Raw genomic sequence first — 20,651 nt, 5'->3', positions numbered from 1 at the left:
TACCACTTTCAGTGAGGATAGAACAAGGAGACAGATCAATAAAGGCAAATATTTTAACACACAACTAACTGTAATACACATCTATAGGACACTCCATTGAGCAAAAGCAGAATGCATATTTTTTTCAAGTGTACATGGAACATTTTTAAAAGCCTCAATAAAATTGTTTAAAATCGCAATAATACAAATTATATTCTTCAACCTCAAAGAAATTTAAATAATCATAAAAAGGAAATTTGAGAAATTTACAAATATGCAGATATCAAACAAAAAATTCTTAAATAACCAGTGGGTCAAAAAAGAAATTACAAGAAAAGTTTGAAAATGCTTTGAGATGAATATAATGTAAATATAAAATAGTAAAAAGTATACAAAAAAAAGAGCAGTTTTCAGAGTGAAACACACAGCTATGAACATTTACATTAAAAAGAACAGTATCTAAAATAAATAACCTAAAAAATAAGTTTGTTCCAAGAAAAATTTGTAGAAATGAATTAAAAATATTATCATTTTGAGACATGGGAGAAATAAGAGCTATTTATGACAAACCCACAGCCAATATCATAATGAATGGGCAAAAACTGGAAAAATTCCCTTTGAAAACTGGCACAAGACAGGGATGCCCTCTCTCACCACTCCTATTCAACATAGTGTTGGAAGTTCTGGCCAGGACAATCAGGCAGGAGAAAGAAATAAAGAGTATTCAATTAGGAAAAGAGGAAGTCAAATTGTCCCTGTTTGCAGATGACATGATTGTATACTTAGAAAACCCCATCGTCTCAGCCCAAAATCTCCTTAAGCTGATAAGCCACTTCAGCAAAGTCTCGGGATACAAAATCAATGTGCAAAAATCACAAGCATTCTTATACACCAATAACACACAAACAGAGAGCCAAACCATGAGTGAACTCCCATTCACAGTTGCTTCAAAGAGAATAAAATACCTAGGAATTGAACATACAAGGGATGTGAAGGACCTCTTCAAGGAGAACTACAAACTATTGCTCAATGAAATAAAAGAGGACACAAACAAATGGAAGAACATTCCATGTTCATGGATAGAAACAATCAATATTGTGAAAAATGACCATACTGCCCAAGGTAATTTATAGATTCAATGCCATCCCCATTAAACTACCAATGACTTTCTTCACAGAATTGGAAAAAAACTCCTTTAAAGTTCATATGGAACCAAAAAAGAGCCCGCATTGCCAAGACAATTCGAAGCCAAAAGAACAAAGCTGGAGGCATCATGCTGCCAGACTTCAAACTATACTACAAGGCTACAGTAACCAAAACAGCATGGTACTGGTATCAAAACAGAGATATAGACCAATGGAACAGAATAGAGCCCTCAGAAATAACACCACACATCTACAACTGTCTGATCTTTGACAATCCTGACCAAAACAAGAAATGCGGAAAGGATTCCCTATTTAATAAATGGTGCTGGCAAAACTGGCTAGCCATATGTAGAAAGCTGAAACTGGATCCCTTCCTTACACCTTATACAAAAATTAATTGAAGACGGATTAGAGACTTAGATGTTTAGACCTAAAACCATAAAAATCCTAGAAGAAAAATCTAGGCAGTACCATTCAGGACATAGGCATGGGCAAAGACTTCATGTCTAAAACACCAAAAGCAATGGCAACAAAAGCCAAAATTGACAAATGGGATCTAATTAAATGAAAGAACTTCTGCACAGCAAAATAAACTACCATCACAGTGAACAGGCAACCTACAGAATGGGAGAAAATTTTTCTATCTCTTCATCTGACAAAGGGCTAATATCCAGAACCTAGAAAGAACTCAAACAAATTTACAAAAAAAAAAAAAAAAAAAAAAAAAAAAAAAAAAAAACATCAAAAAGTGGGTGAAAGATATGAACAGACACTTCTCAAAAGAAGACATTTATGCAGCCAACAGACACATGAAAAAAATGCTCATCATCACTCGTCATCAGAGAAATGCAAACCAAAACCACAATGAGATACCATCTCACACCAGTTAGAATGGTGATCATTAAAAAGTCAGGAAATAACAGGTGCTGGAGAGGATGTGGAGAAATAGGAACACTTTTACACTGTTGGTGGGACTGTAAACTAGTTCAACCATTGAGGAAGACAGTGTGGTGATTCCTCAAGGATCTAGAACTAGAAATGCCATTTGACCAGCCATCCCATTACTGGGTATATACCCAAAGGATTATAAATCATGCTGCTATAAAGACACATGCACACGTATGTTTATTGCAGCACTATTCACAATAGCAAAGACTTGGAACCAATCCAAATATCCATCAATCACAGACTGGATTAAGAAAATGTGGCACATATAGACCATGGAATACTATGCAGCCATAAAAAAGGATGAGTTTATGTCCTTTGTAGGGACATGGATGCAGCTGGAAACCATCATTCTCAGCAAACTATCGTAAGAACAGAAAACCAAACACCGCATGTTCTCACTCATAGATGGGAATTGAACAATGAGAACACTTGTACACAGGAAGGGGAACATCACACAGTGGGGCCTGTCATGGGGTGGGGGGAGGGGGAGATATACCTAATGTAAATGATGAGTTAATTGGTACAGCACACCAACATGGCACATGTATACATATGTAGCAAACCTGCACATTGTCCACATGTACCCTAGAACTTCAAGTATAATTAAAAAAAAAAAAAGAAAAGAAAAGAAATAAATGAAAGTCTTACCTTATGAAAAAAAAATTTGGATAACAATCTGATAGCAATGTGGGAGGTAATACATGTAAGTTAAATTTCCCTTGTTTCAAATTACTCACTTTTAATGTAAATGAGGTAATAGATGTAAAGTGTTAAAAACTGCATCCAACACATAAAAAGCAACAACAACAACAACAACAACAGAACATGATCAAATATTTAACGCAGAGAGTTTAGAATTTCAGAGAATATGAAAGAGAGTTTGAAATGTGCAGATATATAATAAGACCATCTAACATAAATCTAACCAAAGGTTTAAAGAGTTACAGGGTGTGAAAAAGGCCATTCTAATCAAGACATACCAGCTGAAGTTTTTCCAGAATTGGTGGAAGGTGTCAGTCCTCACCTCAGCCAGCAGTTTTCAAAACTGCTGTACCTGTGTATTCTCAAATTGTTTCTCTCACCAAGCATGTACTTAATAGACATTTGTTAAATGAATCTTAGATACATTATGATGAAACTATCCAGCATTGTATATAGATATAATTTTTAAATTGAGTACTCATTTAGATTGCTTACTAAGAAACAGCAATAAGGTGGAAACAAAATTTCCAGCAAACACAGACCTGGAGAACTTCTTAGAAGGAGTGCTGGCAGAAAATAATTCTCCACCTAGATTTATATATCCAAATAATGATCATTTCAAATTATTTTTAATTTTGAATATATTAATGATACTATTTTTGATTGACAAATGCAAAAGTATTGAACAAAGTGCCTAAGGCTAAGAGAACATTATTGAAAAAATTTTTTTGTTTTTATTACCTTGCAGAAAGTAGACACAAATCTTTCTATGATGTATTAGAATGATTAATGAGATTAGAAACTGGCAAAAATAGTGGTGAATCTAAACAAACATTAATGACATATAAGTATTCTATACTGAATATTTTGTTGGGAAAAGTGATGAAATTAAAACAGAGTGCATGACATGTTAGAGATGATTGAGATGTCATGAAATAATAATATTTTACGTTGCTTACAAAGAGTATAGAAATTTATTACTACAGAATTTGTTGAGTCAAGTGTACATATTAAAATTTTAAGTATAAAACTGAACATTTGAAATAAAGTGTGCAATTGAGCAAAAAGGAAAAGGAAAAAGGTAAAAAAAAAAAAGTAAAATGATCTGTCAAAATAAGATACAATGTGAGTTCATCTCTGTGGATATAAAATAACAATATGAAATATAGTCTTTACACAGGAAAAATGTAAGTCCCAGAAAAATTTAAAGGACAGATATGTCTCAGTGATTTGATAGTTTGAATTATATATCTTTGATATAAATACATATTCATGAAACAAAATATAAGAGATGGAATTTAGCAATAAATTATATATCAGACATTAAAACTGGATTTTTTTGTTTGTTTATAGATACTGAATATTTATGACTGTTATTTAGTTACCTCTTTTTCAGTGTTTCTTGAGGCTAGTTATTTGACTTCCACTTCAGTGAAAAATATACATTGATTTTGACTGTTTCAAAGATGATTTGCAATTAATATTTGATGACTCACTGACCCCCTGTAAAGAATTCATTAAGAAGATGGTACAGTGTAACTTAGGTATAATTTAGTTCATATAATTTCAATTTGACACATCCTATTTAAAACCATGACCCATTTAAAGATGATTGAGAAATGCCTAACAGAGCTATTCACTTTCCTTATTTATTCTCTGAAGAATTAAGATTGACACAGAAAAAAAATGTGTGAGATTTTTTCAATGGCCCTGAAAATTTCCATTGAAGACCGCAAAGCCTAATCAAAAGAAATTTATGAATGCGACTATGATGGATATGGCATTTGCCTCAGATGCTGCTGAATGTTCACTGCCACTGTGATTTGGATGCTCTGATTTTAATAAGTAGTTTTTGCATTCACATGCTCTTTCATCTACTCACAACCAAAATATTTTATAACTAAGAAACATGAAATGAGATATCTTGACCCAAATTATTTGTATAGTAAGCCAGCGCTTTTTGAGTTATGTTCCAAATTCCTAGATTTATGAAGTGAAATATATGTTTGTTATATGGATATATGTTTAAATATGTGTATAAATATATATATATATATATATAGAGAGAGAGAGAGTAAAGATATAATGTAGAAATTTTCCAGATTTTAAAAATTAAATATATTTTTTAGCTTTTTTCAATGTATTAATAATAATAAGGTCATATCATTATTAATAAATATTTAGAATGCTTTTGGTACTGGTTCATTAACTGATAATTCTCTGATATATATTGTTACTATCTGCAGTAGAGTGACAACAGAAGGTTAAAAATGAGACAACAAGAAAAACAAACATATTATTCTGACTTGATATCCATGTACGGAAAGGAGTGGTTAGTATCAAAATCTTCTACTTCCCTTTATAGGCCTGAATGTGCCATTTTGATATGCTTGTTCACCTAATCTGCCTGGTGACCACATGGTATCTGGCTAATGTTTCAAAATAAAGACTCATCCACTGAATGATACAATTGCTGTTTGATTGTCCTGCTTCTAGAATTCTTGCTTTTGAAATAGGTCTTGCAGGTTATGTTCACAAGCAAAAGCAAGGCATCACTTAATGGTTACCAATAGCAGAAACTTTAAATACAGTATAGGTACATTTTATTGGGAAAAAATGGGATATCCTGAAAAATCAATTTAAAATGGCTTAAACATGAAGGATTATCTCTTATATAACAGAAGTCTAGGGGAAGACAGAATGGAACTGAGGGAGGGTCTCCATGATAACCTCACGGAATTAGATTATCTTTGTCTTTCCTTCTCTCATTTCCAGCAGTTGACTTTCGTCCTCATTCATGCTGTCTCATGGTTACCAAGCTGCTCCTCTATCACCATGTGTTATGCCCACATCACAGAAAGAAAAGGGCCAAAAGACCAAACGTCATGGACTGCTGAATAACCAGTTAACTCAAATTTAATGACTTGAATTTGATTATTTATTGTGATTGCCTGGTTATTATTAAAAATTAGTGGCTACAACCCCTGCTAAGCTCAGCGGAAAGAATCTGCTGATCTTCAGAGCTGAAGTCTGACCTGGTTAATCTCTCACCTTCTCTGTCTTTCTCTCTCTCCACATGACTTAATCTTACACTGGTAGAAAAAAAAATTATGTAGTCACTGAGGTTTTCTCAGAGCCTAGAGCAACTGCCAAGCCTTCTACAAGTGTAGGCTTGATATGATTTCTGCCACATACAACTCCTCCACATAAACCCCAGATCCATCCCAGATTCAAGAAGAGGAGTCTATACAAGTGTTGCAATACAAGCATGGCTATCGTTTAAGCAGATAATTATGGTGTTTTATCTGGCCCCTACTGATTCACATTTCTTCTGAATTAAAAATATACTCTACATCTCCCCCACCCTCACTCCAAGACCACCAGATGCCTCATTCCACTATGGAATTAGGGTCAAACTTGAGGTATGCAGTAACATCATGTTGACATGAGCATAAAGATTTTCTGATGTCATAGTTCTGATTCTGAAATATTTAGAATAAAGCAATTCTCTGTCTCTGTCTCTCTTTCACACACACACACAAACACAAACATACACACACACACACACTCACACACACACACATTGGTGAGACTGAGACAGGAAAACCAAAATAGACATTCTGTTTTACAAAGGGATAAAATGGGAGGCACCGAGCAGGACCTGGCCACTTACTATTCTGAAATGCCAGTGACTTACGGCAACCCAATCCTCCTCCATGTTTCCTGAGCCCCTGTGAGTCATCTCTCCTTTCCATAAGAAATGTTCTGGTTCCCCCCCCCCCCCCCCCAGCTAACATTCTTGTTCAGACAGTTTCTTGCCAGAGAAATGTGGGGATATTGAAACCTCTTTCAAGTTAGAATTTCCCGTTGCTATTTTTTCTTAAAATCATATTATTTATTTATTTTACAAAATAGGATATTTCTTAACACATCAAAAATCCACTCCATTACACACAAGCAACATGATATGACAAATCTTGAGGCATGTCCCGCTTTAGGCTGAGATTCAGAGTTCTTTGATACTACGTCATCACAATTCTTAGAGCACCTGTTATCTGGCAAGGAATGTGTGGGAGGAACACCTTTGAGTTCTGTATGTCAATTTTTTTTTTTCTGGTTGACCATGTCTATGAGGCATCACCTTGATATTCACTAAGTATCAAAAACAAATTTAAGAACCATATTCTTGATTTGAGGCTACTTTTAAAGGAAGGATTTAACATTTGTCTGAATAACATTTCTTACTTTGAGACTCTCTTGTTAAAAGAGACTGGGGATGAAAAACAGTTTATTTTCTAATTCTATAACCCTTGGTTCTTCATATTTTCTTTAAATTTTGCTTTAAAATGAACAGTTCGGCTGAGCACGAGATTCCAGCACATTGGGCGGCCAAGGCGGGCAGATTGCCTGAGGTCAGGAGTTCAAGACCAACCTGGCCAACATGGTGAAACCCCGTCTCTACTAAAAACACAAAAATTAGCCAGTCGTGGTGGCAGGCACCTGTAGTCTCAGCTATTCGGGAGGCTGAGGTAGGAGAATCTCTCAAACCCGGGAGGCAGAGGTTGCAGTGAGCTGAGATCATGCCACTGTACTCCAGCCTGGGGGATAAGAGCAAGACTTCATCTCAAAAAAAAAAAAGAAAAAAGAAAAAAAAAAGAACAGTTTCTTCTTTAGCTCATCTCGCTCCTTCAGTCTTTCATTTGAAACAGATAAAAACAGCCAATTGGAACTTTCAGCTATCTACCCATAAATTTTATAGCCAAACCCACAAGTTCAATCTGAAGCCTTTCCATCTTTCACATTAATCCAAGCCACAGTTTTACTGATTATTCTGCACTTAATTCAAGTTCCCTTGACTCAGGTCTGCAAAAGCAATTTTCTGACTGTCCTCTTAGACTTTGCTAACACCTCTAGCAGGACTTACAGAGCTTTGACCACTTGCCTGTCTCAAAGTCAGTGACATTTAATTGTATGTCTTTGCTTTTGGTTTTTGTTTGTTTAATTACAGAATCAGTATTTCAGACTTCCATTTCTGTTGCAATGATCTCTTGTAATAAAACACATGAAACCAAAATTTAGTGATTTAAAACAATAAATATTTTATAATTTTTCAAAATTGTTCATTATGGCTGGACACATCGGCATAGTTATTCTTTTGACTTTTCCAGTGGTCAGTTGTATGGCTGCCTTTCTCTTACTGGTAGGCAAGGACTGTTTCCACATAATCTCAGCTTCTCTCTCTTTCCAGGTCGGTGCCCTAATTGATTTCTCCGTCAATTGAGATTCTCCATCAGAGTTGGGGATCTCCATCAGAGGAAATCCTCCAAGGGGCTTCTCCATAAAAGTCGGAGAACCTCTTACAAGATGGTTGGTTCCGTGTTCCTCAGTTATGCTCTTCTGCTTAGAGACTGTGCTTCTGAAACACAAAGCACAAACATGGAAGTTGCCAGGACTTCGGAGGATTAGACCAGGAACTGGCACAATACCATTGGCCTCATATTCGGTTAATGAACCCAAGTCATGGGGCTTGCCCATATTATATAAAAGGAACTAAAAGCACAAATACCAGGACACGTTGTTAATTTACGTGACCATTACAAGCAACAGAGTAGTACACTCTAATGTTCCCAATCATGAGAACTTTAAATATAATGCACTATAGCTACCTTCTTTCAGGAAAGGGTCTGATCTACTAAAGATCAGGTAAAAGTAGTTAAACTTAAAAGAGTTTTCCTTACATAACAAGAAAAGTCTAGAGAAAGATAGTACAGAATTGGTGTCGAGTCTCAATGATAGTATCACAAATCCAGGATTTTTTCTCTTTCAGTTTTCTGATCTGAGAAGATTAATTTCCATCTTCACTCACACTGCCTCGTTACTGACATAAGGCTGCTCTATTTCCATGTATTAAGCCCTTATTCCAGGTGGAAGAGTTGTAAATGGGGAAAATATTTCTGTGAGTCAGTTTGTTTTCATCAAAAAAGGAAAATGGAGACTTTTATCTACTTTTTATGAAACAGAATGGTACCTTCGGCTACTTCTAGAAGTATGGTAGACAATGCAAACAAGAAAGACATTGAACATTTTCTGCCATTGCAAAAACTTTTGGTAAGTAGACAATTTTGTATGCAAAGCCTACTGCTTTAGGGATTGTGATGTGGTTTTTTAGTCTGTTTGTTTTGAGACAGGGTCTTGATTTGCTGCTCAGGCTAGAGTGCAGTGGCATGATCAGACCTCACTATAGCCTTGAACTCCTGGATTCAAGAGATCCTTCCACCTCAGCTTCCCAAGTAGCTAGGCCTACAGGCATGTACATAGCGCGAGGCTTGGCTTTTTTTTTTTTTTTTTTTTTTTTTTTTTTTTTTTTTTTGGTAGAGACAGTATCCTTACATTGCCTAGGCTGGTCTAGAACTCCTGAAGTCAAGTGATCCTCCAGCCTCAGCCTTCCAATGTGGTGGAATTATTAGGCGTGAGTCACTGTACCCTGCCAGGAAACTTGTTGAAAAAGACCAGAATGTTGGTGTGTGTTGGTTGCTCCTCAGATCCTTCAGTATGGAATATAAAGGGGTTATCATTAATTGGTTGGAAATAATTAGTGTGCAAACAACAATGGAAGAGAATACAGCTTGGTAATAAAATCTCTGTCTGTCCATGGCCTATAATATAAATTACATAAATTTCTAGTAATTTGAGGTCTTGCAATGTTGTAAAAATCAACTATTTTTTTATTCCAAATGATAGGGAAACACTGATCACCTAGAGCCCTGGTCAAGGGCATCCTATAGAGAGTTCTTAGAAAATGGGACACATCTCCGTGGCAAAGATCATATATAACATGTTGCATTTACACTGGTAACAGATTTCTGGCTCTCCTCCAACTCAGGTGTGCTCTTCTGCCGAGAGACTGTACTTCTCAGCCTCCCTTGTGACTAGGTTTGCCATGTGACTAAGTTCTCATGATTGAGATTTAAGTAAATGTGAAATGCACAACAGAAAATACACCTTATTAAATATAATTGCCCATAATTCCGTCATTTTTTACTTTCATCCCAAATGAAAATGATGATGACCAGGGCAACACTAATAGCTGTGCATCATGGATAACAAAGCCATACCCAATTTGTTGGGTTCTGGACTAATTCATGGAGCATGGAGTTCCTGGGCTCATAATTCAAGCAGAAAATACTCTTCAATTTTAATAAGAAACCTATATTGTGGGGCTTATTAGCTCTAGCAATGTAGGTTTTACTGTAGCTAATAAATAATTGGTATATTGCAAGGCTTTCTGCCTGCCACAAAAACCTAAAAAAACAAATGTGAAATTGACATTTAAGTGAGAATGAAGACAGTCCATTTATTTAAAGTGTCACTTCTGGTAACTGGAAGAGCAAACCATTTGCCTAAAGAGCCTTCAGCTCTAGGAGAAGCTGATGGAAAGAGCCAGAATGTTACCATGTGTTAGCTGTTTATTGCTGCATTTAGCTAGCTTATTTCAAGAATTAATGAGCTCAAGCAAGAAGGAGACAATTTCAAGCAGAGGTTGAAGGGATAAAGAGTCCAGAAATGTGGGATCTGATGGGGTTGGAGAAGCCATCTTGGTTTATCACCTTATACAGTAGGAGATAACCCTGCTGCTCAAAGATTTAATAAGAAGTGTCCATTAAGAATTCTTGGCTCAACACATGAATCTATAGATCATCTGTGCAAAAGATCAGATAAAGTATGTTGCCTTCCAAATAAGTCCATTATTTTATATGGTTTTATACTTTCAAGAGCCATCATCAAAATGGTAACAATTGACACTGGCTCAACAAAGAAGTGAGACCATAAGAATAGGTTTCATAATTATTTCCAGAAAAGAGTCTTGGATGTAGGTTTCCAGCACAAGAAAATAGCTGGATGCAGTTAGGCCAGAAACTCATTGAGTCTTCTAAGAATTTTTTTTTTTACTAAAGAAGTCAAATATGTAGCCTTCAAAAAAGTCCCAAGTTCCCAAATTAGTGGGTGCAGAAGCAGGCTATGAAAACTGCAGTGCTTCTGACGAAAGAAATATCTTTAATATTCATACAGACATGGTGAGGAAGAATATACCACAAGAACAAATTTTTTCAGAGAGAAAGCCAGGACCACAGAGGATAGAGGACAGGAAATTCATTTCAATAAGTAGCAATCAGTTTTAAGCACTGGTAGAGCAGTGAGTCTCTGCAATTTTTGTCCAGTAAAATTTTATTGCTCTGAGCAGTGACTGCGTGGTCATTCTTTTTTTTCTCAAATGAGATATTTTATTGTAAGTTTAAGTAATATATAGTTGGTATTAATGATAGGTAGGAAACTTCTGTGATAGAGAGGACTGTACCCAAAGATCCTGATGTCTGAACTGTATTCCATGCATGAGTGTAACTATGGCTTGTCTTTCTTGGGAAGTGGATAGACATGTTCTAACTTTAGGAAGAAGGGTGTGTAGATTGTAAAAGATACTGCTATCTGTCCTTCTATTAATAATCACTAGCCTTCCTCCAGGGTTTTATCTGGCCTTTGTCAACTAGGTTTAGAATTTCACTACATTTCAGCCAAAGAGATGTGCACAGAAATGAGGCAAACAACCCCACATCCCATCTTTTCAATGGAATGCTGCTTGCCCTTTGCTCTATCTTCTCCCTCTTTTGTTGGAGCTACTGGATTACATTTTTCACTATTGTCACATGATAATGTCTCATTTCTCATGCTCTTCTTGCAATTTTATTGGCAGTCCTCCAAATATTTCCTGGATTCCAAACTCTCTCTTTGTTAAACTGAATTGAGACTTGTAACTAAACCAACCAGTAGAGTATGGTAGAAGTGATGGAATATAAATTCTAAGGCAACTGATAAAACATAATTCTCTTCCATTTGGCTTTCTTTCTGAGTCAGGATGTTCACCTTTGGAACCTAGCCACTATACTGTGAGGAAGTGCAGACCACATGCAGCCACCATGTATAGCTGCTCCGTTCAATAGCCCTTGCTAAGTTCTCAGAAAATGGTCTGCATCAATTGTTAAGATACATAAATAAATGAGCCACTGTATAGCTCAAGTCTTTCACAAGGCAATGCTGGAATAAAGAAGACAGAAATTTGAACCTGGATGTCCCTGTGGAGCAGAGTTCCCTATCACTTTGTTTTCCCTCCTCTTGAACTTTACGAGTGAGAAATAAGTGTTTATCTTATGAAAATAACCGAATTTGGGGATCCCCAAAATAGTGGTAGAAATAAGATTAAAGCTTTTATAGCCTGATTCCTGCTGTCAGAGTTCCGAGAAACAGAACTTTGCCCATATCTTACTTTATACCCCAATGCCTTATGATTATTATTTAATTAATCAGCAATTTTTATTAGAAATTTATTCACTTAGAAAATATGCTTTGACCTCCTATCATAAGCAGAGTCTGGTTCTTGCTGCTGTGTAAAGGATAAGGAAGAAGCTATGCATGATCTCTGTCCTTGTATTACTTTCCTATTGCTGCTATAACAAAATGCCACAAACTTTGTGGCTTAAAACAACACACATTAATTAGGAGAAAATTTAGAGTTCTGGAGGCTGGAGTTTAAAAATCAATGTGTTGGTTGGACTGAATTCCTTCTGGAGGCTTGTGGAGTAATCCATTTCCTTGCCATTTCCAGCTTCTAGGAACTGCTTGAATTCCTTGGCTCACAGTGCCTCACTCCAACCTCTGGTTCTGTTGAAACTTTGTCCGGCCTCCTCCCAACCCCTTCTCCCAACCTGCCACCTCAACCTCTTGTTTCCCTCTTATAAGGACCTTTGTAATTGTGATTACATCACACTCACCTGGGTAATTCAGGAAAATCTCATCATCTCAAGATCCTTAACACAATAATATCTGCAAATTCCCTTTTACCATGCAAGGTAATGTGTTCACAGGTTCCTGGGATTGTAACAGAAACATCTTTAGGAAGCCACTATTCAGTCGCATGTAGGGGCACACAAACATGCATTTTCTTTAGGAATATTGAAAGCATCTTCTTGTGAATTGATGATTTAGAAAATGTATTTCAGATTTGGCCTGACTTTTTTATTAATGTTGTTTTAGTCCATAATCTTCATTAAAAAGGCCCAGTAAGTGATTTTTTGGTTGTATCTTGTAAGATACAAATTTGAGGTAGCCAAAGTAGTTTTCTATTCTTTATCTTTTCCTTTATGAATACCTTTATTTACTACAAATATTAATACTTTGTCTTCCTTAAGACACATAAAATACTGAAATATAGTAGTTTATGCAGAGAAAATGCTAGATAGCTCTTAAATAAAATCTTGTTGTCCATGTACTTTTAAAAAATATTGTGATACTGCAAAATATGTATCTCCTTTTACCAGGTTTCTGAAGATAGAAGGTTGTTTAAGAATCATGCTATTCTAGCAAAAGAACACTTAAGGTAGACTTGAATTTTCAGCACGGAGAGAGCACAATAAATAAGAGTGTACTCATCTTGCTTTTTACTGGAAACAAAGCCGTTTTATAGTCTATGTGTATAGAATAATACTCTTGACTCCAAAGAACTTCACTTGTATGTGGAACTCCAACAGAGTCAATAATAAAATCAATAATAATTATAAAGAGAGAACTTGGGCATAGGTGAAGAAGTGATATGATATAATATAGCAATAACAACAAAAACATGTTTTATTGTCAAGATCCAGGATACATCTTTTGACATTTAAAACTAGTAGTGAAATAGATTTCTAGTTGCCATGGGACAGGAGAGGGGGGCTCATAAAACTCCTTTCTCTCTCTCTCTCTCTTTTCCTCTTTCCTCTGTTTAATTAATGTAGGTTCGCATTGGCCTCTAATAAGGGAAAGAAGAACAGCAGAAGCAAATGACAAATCTTAGTAGGAGCGCAGACCAGCTAGTTTTACTAGTATCTTGTGGTAGTAATTCAAAGGTAACTGGAAAAATAAAACTGAGCTCAAGTCTTGAGTATTTTGTGCTGGTGGGAAATGGAACATTCAAGAATAAAGAAACAAGGTGAAGAATTGGTCAGTGGTAACATTTATTGGGAGGAAATTGACTGAATTTTGGCAATAAACCAACAGAGGAAGTTAACCGAAAGAACAGACTGTCAGTCATCTGTTTCTTTGGCATTATTTACATAGGTCCTTTCCTCCTCTTTTTTTGCTGTTTTATCAGGTCCTGCTGTTTTATTAGATCTAGTATTTTCTTAGTTTATGATTGTAACCTGTTATTGCTAATTTTCTTAATTCTATCTTGTTCGCACCCAAAATCATATTTTAGATTTAGTAGAATTATAAAAATGTTAGCTGTTGATGATAGTTATTGACATTATCATTAATATTATTATTAATGGGTCAATTAAACACAAAGATAGTTATCCCGGGGGTTTATGAGGGCAATGAGTCATGTATATGTCCCGTATAGACAGTATAACATGCTATATCATAAGAGGTAGAAGTCAAATTGTCTCTATTTATAATATATTTCAAGTGGGATAGGAAGGCTTTTCCAAAGGCACAGCAGTATATTTATATTCCAATATGCTTGTCTTAATGAAAAACATTATGGGGTACGAATACTGTTCTTTACATTTGTTGAACTCATATGATAGTGTTTATACCTGTATTTTTCTTTACAAGTGTATTCAGCATATCTCCTTTTAAAGCGCCATTGAAGTCTAAAATGTCCATCTAGACACTTACTATACTTAGCAACAATCCCTGTGAAAATGAATGTGCTTACACATTAAAACCTTTACAACATGATCATTATATAAAGGGGTTTGCAGCATTCAAAATATGTAAAAAGATGAAACTATTTATAATAAAACAAATTAGGTTTAGTATAAAATCAAACAATAAACACAAACGATAATATAAAACTTCTGTACTATCTAGCAGGAATATTTTTCTTGCAATGATTAACCTGAAACTGTCAAGTTCTGTTACCTTGGTCTGTATAAGACTGTAACAGGGCTGTCTTTAACTTTATCTGTAATAAGATACAAAGGTACATATTTCAGAAAATTTTAATCATGCTTTTGTGTGGGTCTAAGATGAAGTCAACAATAATCTTAATGTTTTTAAGGAAATAGTTATTGTGAATATTGGGGAAAAACAAACATACTGTAAAGGAAAGAAATCGTGAGAGCATTAACTATTTTTAAAACAAAATATTTTATATAAATCATACCATCATACTTGTTTACATTTTAATAAATTTTGAGGCTGCTAAAGAGTTGGGAAATGGTTTGTAAGTTTATCTCTGCTTTTTATAGTTCATCAAATTCTCCAAGTTAAATTCAGTTTTCACTAATCCAATTATCACCGTTTATGGAACAGGGTATTCCCTTATTACTGCAGGGTTTTATTATGAAATATATATTTTTTTCCTCATAACCTTTAACAGCCAGTTGTCTCTGACAACAAATTCTTATTATATTCTTTGAATTGCTTAAATAAAATGCTAACATATTAGAGAGGGAAAATTAAGTAAAATATAATCTCATTGGAAATGTAAGAAAGTGTAATTTCTCTCAAGTGTTTTTTAAAAATGTCACTCTATTTTAGTTACTATTTGTGGCTAGCAAATATTTGTTAAAATTTATTTGTATCACAATTCCATTTGAGCTTTAAAAATATGATACAGTATGAACTATTTTATTACATTATAAATTTAAAAAAAACTAATATCATCTAATAAAATGAGCAAATAAACTATGAAAGCAAATTCTACCAAAATAAGAAAAGTAATTTGTAACTTTGGATATCCAACTATCAGTGCCTAAAAAATCTGCTAATTTTTTAAAAGGTTGTAAAGATACAACAAAAGGTAGATGTGGCCTATGTCTTTTAAATTATGCATGAGAGAGGACACAATGCCAACTGAGTATTGAAAAACAGTAAGGGATTTAATGTGATCCAATATTAGCTGAAAAGACGAGAAAGTACATTCTTGTATTACACTTCATTTGTTACATACTCTGCACTAAAGCACCTTTGATGGAACTTAATAAAATACATATTTTTAAAAGTTAAGGTTACTTTGATTTACTCACATTATCTATCTTTAAATTCTAGACTTCTTGGTAGTATTGACTAAAAAATAGAGTAATATCCATGAAATTGAAAGAAAATTACTTTCAGTAACCCAAAGCTCAATTTACATCTGTTTCTCCTATAACATAATTTCATTCTGGATTGCCTATAACTTGGAACCTACAATATAAAGGAAGCTCTCATAAGACATTTACTTTCTTGTGCAAGTTAATCTGTTTCCATATACAGAAGAAATACATACAGATTAGTTCTAGTACAAAGAGAAGATCAAAATGGCCAGGCACAGAACACGTATGTGAAATTCAAGGTATTAGTCGACAAAGCCTCCAGTGAGATAAAAGGGCTCGACATCAGAAGAATAGCCCATCACTACAGAAAGTTAAATATTCGGAGCTCCAGATTCACATAGGGGAAATAGCATTTCTCTATCCTCATATATGACACAAGAGAGAATGTTACAGCTTGAGTCTTGTCATGCTTACAATTCAAAGATGAATAAACAAACAACACATCCTGAAATCAAGTTAGATGAAGCAAGTATGGCACCTTAAGGATAAGAAGAATTAAACTGAATGTGCACATAATCATACTTCTGAAACTGACTTTGGTCAGAGAGGAAAACTTATAAGGAAGAACTCAAGAAGATGAAAGGTAGCATGGAATCTAAAACACAAGAGACGGAAAGTGTAATCAGAAAAAAGGTAGATATAATTCTGACAAGTAAAAATCCTCTTGCTGAAATAAATTAGGATATTAGATAAAATGTATATAAAACTTTTAAAAAATCCTCTCATGGAAGCCAAGAGGAATATATCTACCATTGTTGATCTTAGCCTTAAAAAAAAAAAAAAAAAAAAAAAAAAAAAAGTCGTGCATTATATTTACGTTAAAATAAAATAGGCAGGGTGTTGTGGCTTACACCTGTAATCCCAGCACTTTGGGAGGCGGAGGCTGGCGGATCACCTGAGGTCAGGCGTTTGAGACCAGCCTGGACAACATGGTGAAACCCAGTCTCTTCTAAAAATACAAAAAAATTAGCCAGGTCTAGTAGTGGGCGCTGGTAATCCCAGCTACACGGGAGGCTGAGGCAGGAGAATCACTTGAACCTGGGAGGCAGAGGTTGCAGTGAGCTGACATTGTGCCATTGCACTCCAGCCTGGGCAACAAGAGCGAAACTCAAGCATGGGGAGGGGGGAGGGGGGAGGGATTGCATTGGGAGTTATACCTGATGTAAATGACGAGTTGATGGGTGCTGACGAGTTGGTGGGTGCAGCACACCAACATGGCACAAGTATACATATGTAACAAACCTGCACGTTATGCACATGTACCCTAGAACTTAAAGTATAATAATAAAAAAATACATAAAATAAAACAAAACAAAGAAAGTTAAGATGTGTCATAGTATACATATATAATCATAATTTTTAAATAAATATATTTTCCAATAATTATAGATTTACAAAAAATATGCAAACGCACTACAAAGAGTTCTTTTATACTCTTCACCTAGCTTTTCCTAACAATAGGATCTTACCTAATCATGGCCATTCATGAAAACTGAGAAATTAAAATTGATACAGTACTCTTAAGTAAACTATAGCTTATACTTTAATTTCTCCAGCTTTTCATGAATTTCCCTTTTCTGTTTTGAGATCCTATTCACAATGCCATGTCTCATTCAGTGATTATATCTTCTTGATCTCCTATGATCTATGACAGTCTTTCCTATTAATAGTTTCTTATTACATGAACAGTTTTGAAGATAAATGCTCAGGTATTTTGTAGAATGTCCTTTAATTTGAGTTTAATGTTTCCTCATGGTTATACTGAATGTTTGGTCTTCCAGGAAGAATATCACAATGGTGATGTGTCCTTCTCCACATATCATATTGGGAGTAAGTGATGTCAACATGATTTTTCACTAGTAGTGTTAAATTACATCAAGTCAATAAGCTTTTAATAGAAAAATATCTAGGCTAATATTTAACAAATAACAATGCAATCTCTTTCTATTCATGAAGTAACTCAAGTTTAAATAAATAAATACACATATATAAAACTTTGTTTGACTACCTTTTTTTTTTTTTTTAAGACAGAATTTTGCTCTTGTCACCCAGATTGGAATGCAGTGGTGCGATTTCAGCTCACTACACCCTCCACCTCCTGGATTTAAGCAATTCTCCTGCCTCAGCCTCCCGAGTAGCTGAGATTACAGGTGCCTGCTGCCATACCCAGCTAGTTTTGCATTTTTACTAGAGATGGGATTTCACCACGTTGACCAGGCTGGTCATGAACACCTGACCTCAGGTGATCCGCCCACCTCGGCCTCCCAAAGCGCTGGAATTACTGACATGAGTCACCGCGTCTGGACTACCTATTTTTTAACTTTATGCCAAAGACAAGACAACGTTGAAAGCCAAATTATAAGCTGTGAATACATGTTACAAAAATGATAGAAGAAACATTAATGTTTTTAACATCTAAAGAACACGCATGAGGACACACTAGAGGCCAGGAGTTTGAGACTGCAGTGAGCTGTGATTGCACTACTTCACTCCGCTCCAGCCTGGGCGAGAGAGCAAGACCTTCTCTCTAAAAAGCGGAAAAAATAAAAATTAAAAAAAAAAAGAAAACACAAATAATTTAAAAACTAAAAGTTCATTATTCCAACAAGGGTGGGATTTCTGGGAAGATAACCACAGCAAAACCCAGCAAAATGCAGGAATAGAAAGCCAACTGTAAAAATTTTAATTGTCATTATATGTTTTTTAGAGTTTCATGCCACTAAATGCAGAAATATTCAATTCAACCAGAATTTAACATATTTCAGAACTAAAATGGAAATCATATGCGACTGTGATAGTGGAGATAAAGTTTGATTGTCCAGACAACATTGAGAGAGTATGCTGAGGCATTTTTTTTTCTAAGGGTAATTCAGTATTTCTTTATAAATGTACATGTCTTTTTTAATTTTTTATTACATTTTACATTTTTTTCTTACAGTTCATTTCAGCATGAAAAAAAAATCTCATCAAGAATGACCCTGACAATGGTGTTTAAATAGCCACAAGTTGAAGAAACCTTAAATCCTTAATAAGGATCATAAAAAAACTTTATAAAATTTTTGGAATGACATTAAAATGAATTTTTTTTTGTGTTGGCTGAAATAATCCAGTGAAAGTATAGTTATTGGCATGGAAAACAAATCAAATTGCTAAGTGAAAATAAAAAAACAAATAATTTAATAATATTAGTACTCTGTATTATTATTAGAATAAAGAAAACAGTTATGTGTATAAACAATATATAAACAATGAAGAGAAAAATAAGCTAACATCAGACAAAATGAGATGTTGTGCTTCCCATGACAATGATATATTTAAAAATGTAATATTTCTTATCTTTGAAGAAACACTGAGGTTTTCTGATAGGTGTTTTTGTGTGGGTAAACATTATTACATCAGATTTTTAGAAATCAATTTTAGTGTATAGCAAGGGCTTTCTATTTATTTCACATCTAGGAATCTCCTTTGAAATAGACCTTTATTGACCATGTTCATGACAGATCAATTATATTAAAGAAAAATGGAAAATTTCTCAATATACTGTCTGACAGTAGCAAAAAGATGAAAGGCAATTAGTATATACACATTTGGAATATGTTTCACTCTCTTTCAAGCTGAAAGAAATAAAGATTGAGTTACTTTAAACAAACATCCCTGAGTCTGAAGATTCATAAGGAAAAGAGGTAAATGGGCACATTAACAGAGGTTTAGCCTGAATTCAAAGGATCTGAAATGGTCAAGGAGGCTGGCCGAATGTATAACACTGACCAAAGGTGTGGAATTTTACAGGGACCACATGAGGCCATTCTGTGGTCTTCTAGAGAGAGGAGAGGGTTAAGGTAGCTGAAATTGCAAGGTTTTCTCACAGAAAGCAGAGCAGGTGAAGTACTTACTTGGGTCTGTTTAGAAGGAAATTGTATGCACCAATTAATATAAATTAGAAAAAGTGTCACTATTAGGGAAATATGCCTGCAATATGATATAAAGCAGAGAAAGAAAAGTCTGTTTCTATTTAGGTCATTGATGTTAGTAATAAAAAATAATTGAAAACATTTATTGAGCATTAATTCCATGCCAAGAAATGTGCCAAATACTTTTATGTAAATTATTTTGCTTATTCTCACATCAACCTCATGAGGCTTATGAAAAGATTATGCCCATTTTACAGATGATGAGACTAAGGCTCATAGATAACTTGTCCAAATTCACACATTAATAAATGGAGGACCCAGGATTTTGACCCAACCAATCTGACTCCAGAATCTTCCCCCTTCACTTAAAAAAGACTGCAGAAAATACTTCCACCAAGATGACAGCAAGCACTCTAGGTGGTGGGTTGATATACTGACTAATTTTAATTTTCTATTTTTCAGTTTTCTAAAATAATGGAAGTTATGTTTATTACAAAAAGAAAGCTATTTTGATTTTTTTTTAAAAAAAGAGAATGTCAAACTTCTGGGAAAATATAATATTTATAAAAACCAATGTCTAGATGGCACATTTTACAAAAATTGAGAGTGACCTCATCTAAGTTTTATGGCTTTGGGAAACAAATATGCAGCACCGGCCTTAAGCTTATATTTTTTAAAGTGTTAGGAAATAATAAATATGAATGATTACTAGAAAAATGGACGTGTTAGGCTCAAAATGAATACTATTAGGGTTAATTTATTTTTAGAATAATAAAATGCAATACTTTAAAATTTTTGTGTCATTCAATGTGCTTATATAACTATGCTTTCAC

General features: G+C 34.6%; 1 long non-coding RNA gene across 1 annotated transcript in view; it reads right to left on the bottom strand.

The window, feature by feature from the left end:
• Positions 1-12,698, bottom strand: part of LOC105472964 (uncharacterized) — a 40,912-nt gene extending 28,214 nt beyond the window's left edge. The window contains exons 1-2 of the long non-coding RNA XR_981950.2: positions 12,599-12,698; positions 7,973-8,190 (exon numbers count right to left, since the gene is read on the bottom strand). This is a non-coding gene — a long non-coding RNA (uncharacterized lncRNA). The remainder of the gene's footprint in view (positions 1-7,972; positions 8,191-12,598) is intronic.
• Positions 12,699-20,651: the final 7,953 nt, after the last annotated feature.

This window comes from Macaca nemestrina, chromosome 6 (genome assembly GCF_043159975.1).
Source record: "Macaca nemestrina isolate mMacNem1 chromosome 6, mMacNem.hap1, whole genome shotgun sequence".
Lineage (NCBI taxonomy): Eukaryota > Metazoa > Chordata > Mammalia > Primates > Cercopithecidae > Macaca > Macaca nemestrina.
Note: the sequence above shows the minus strand (reverse complement) of the source record. Positions and strands in the feature narration are given on the sequence as shown.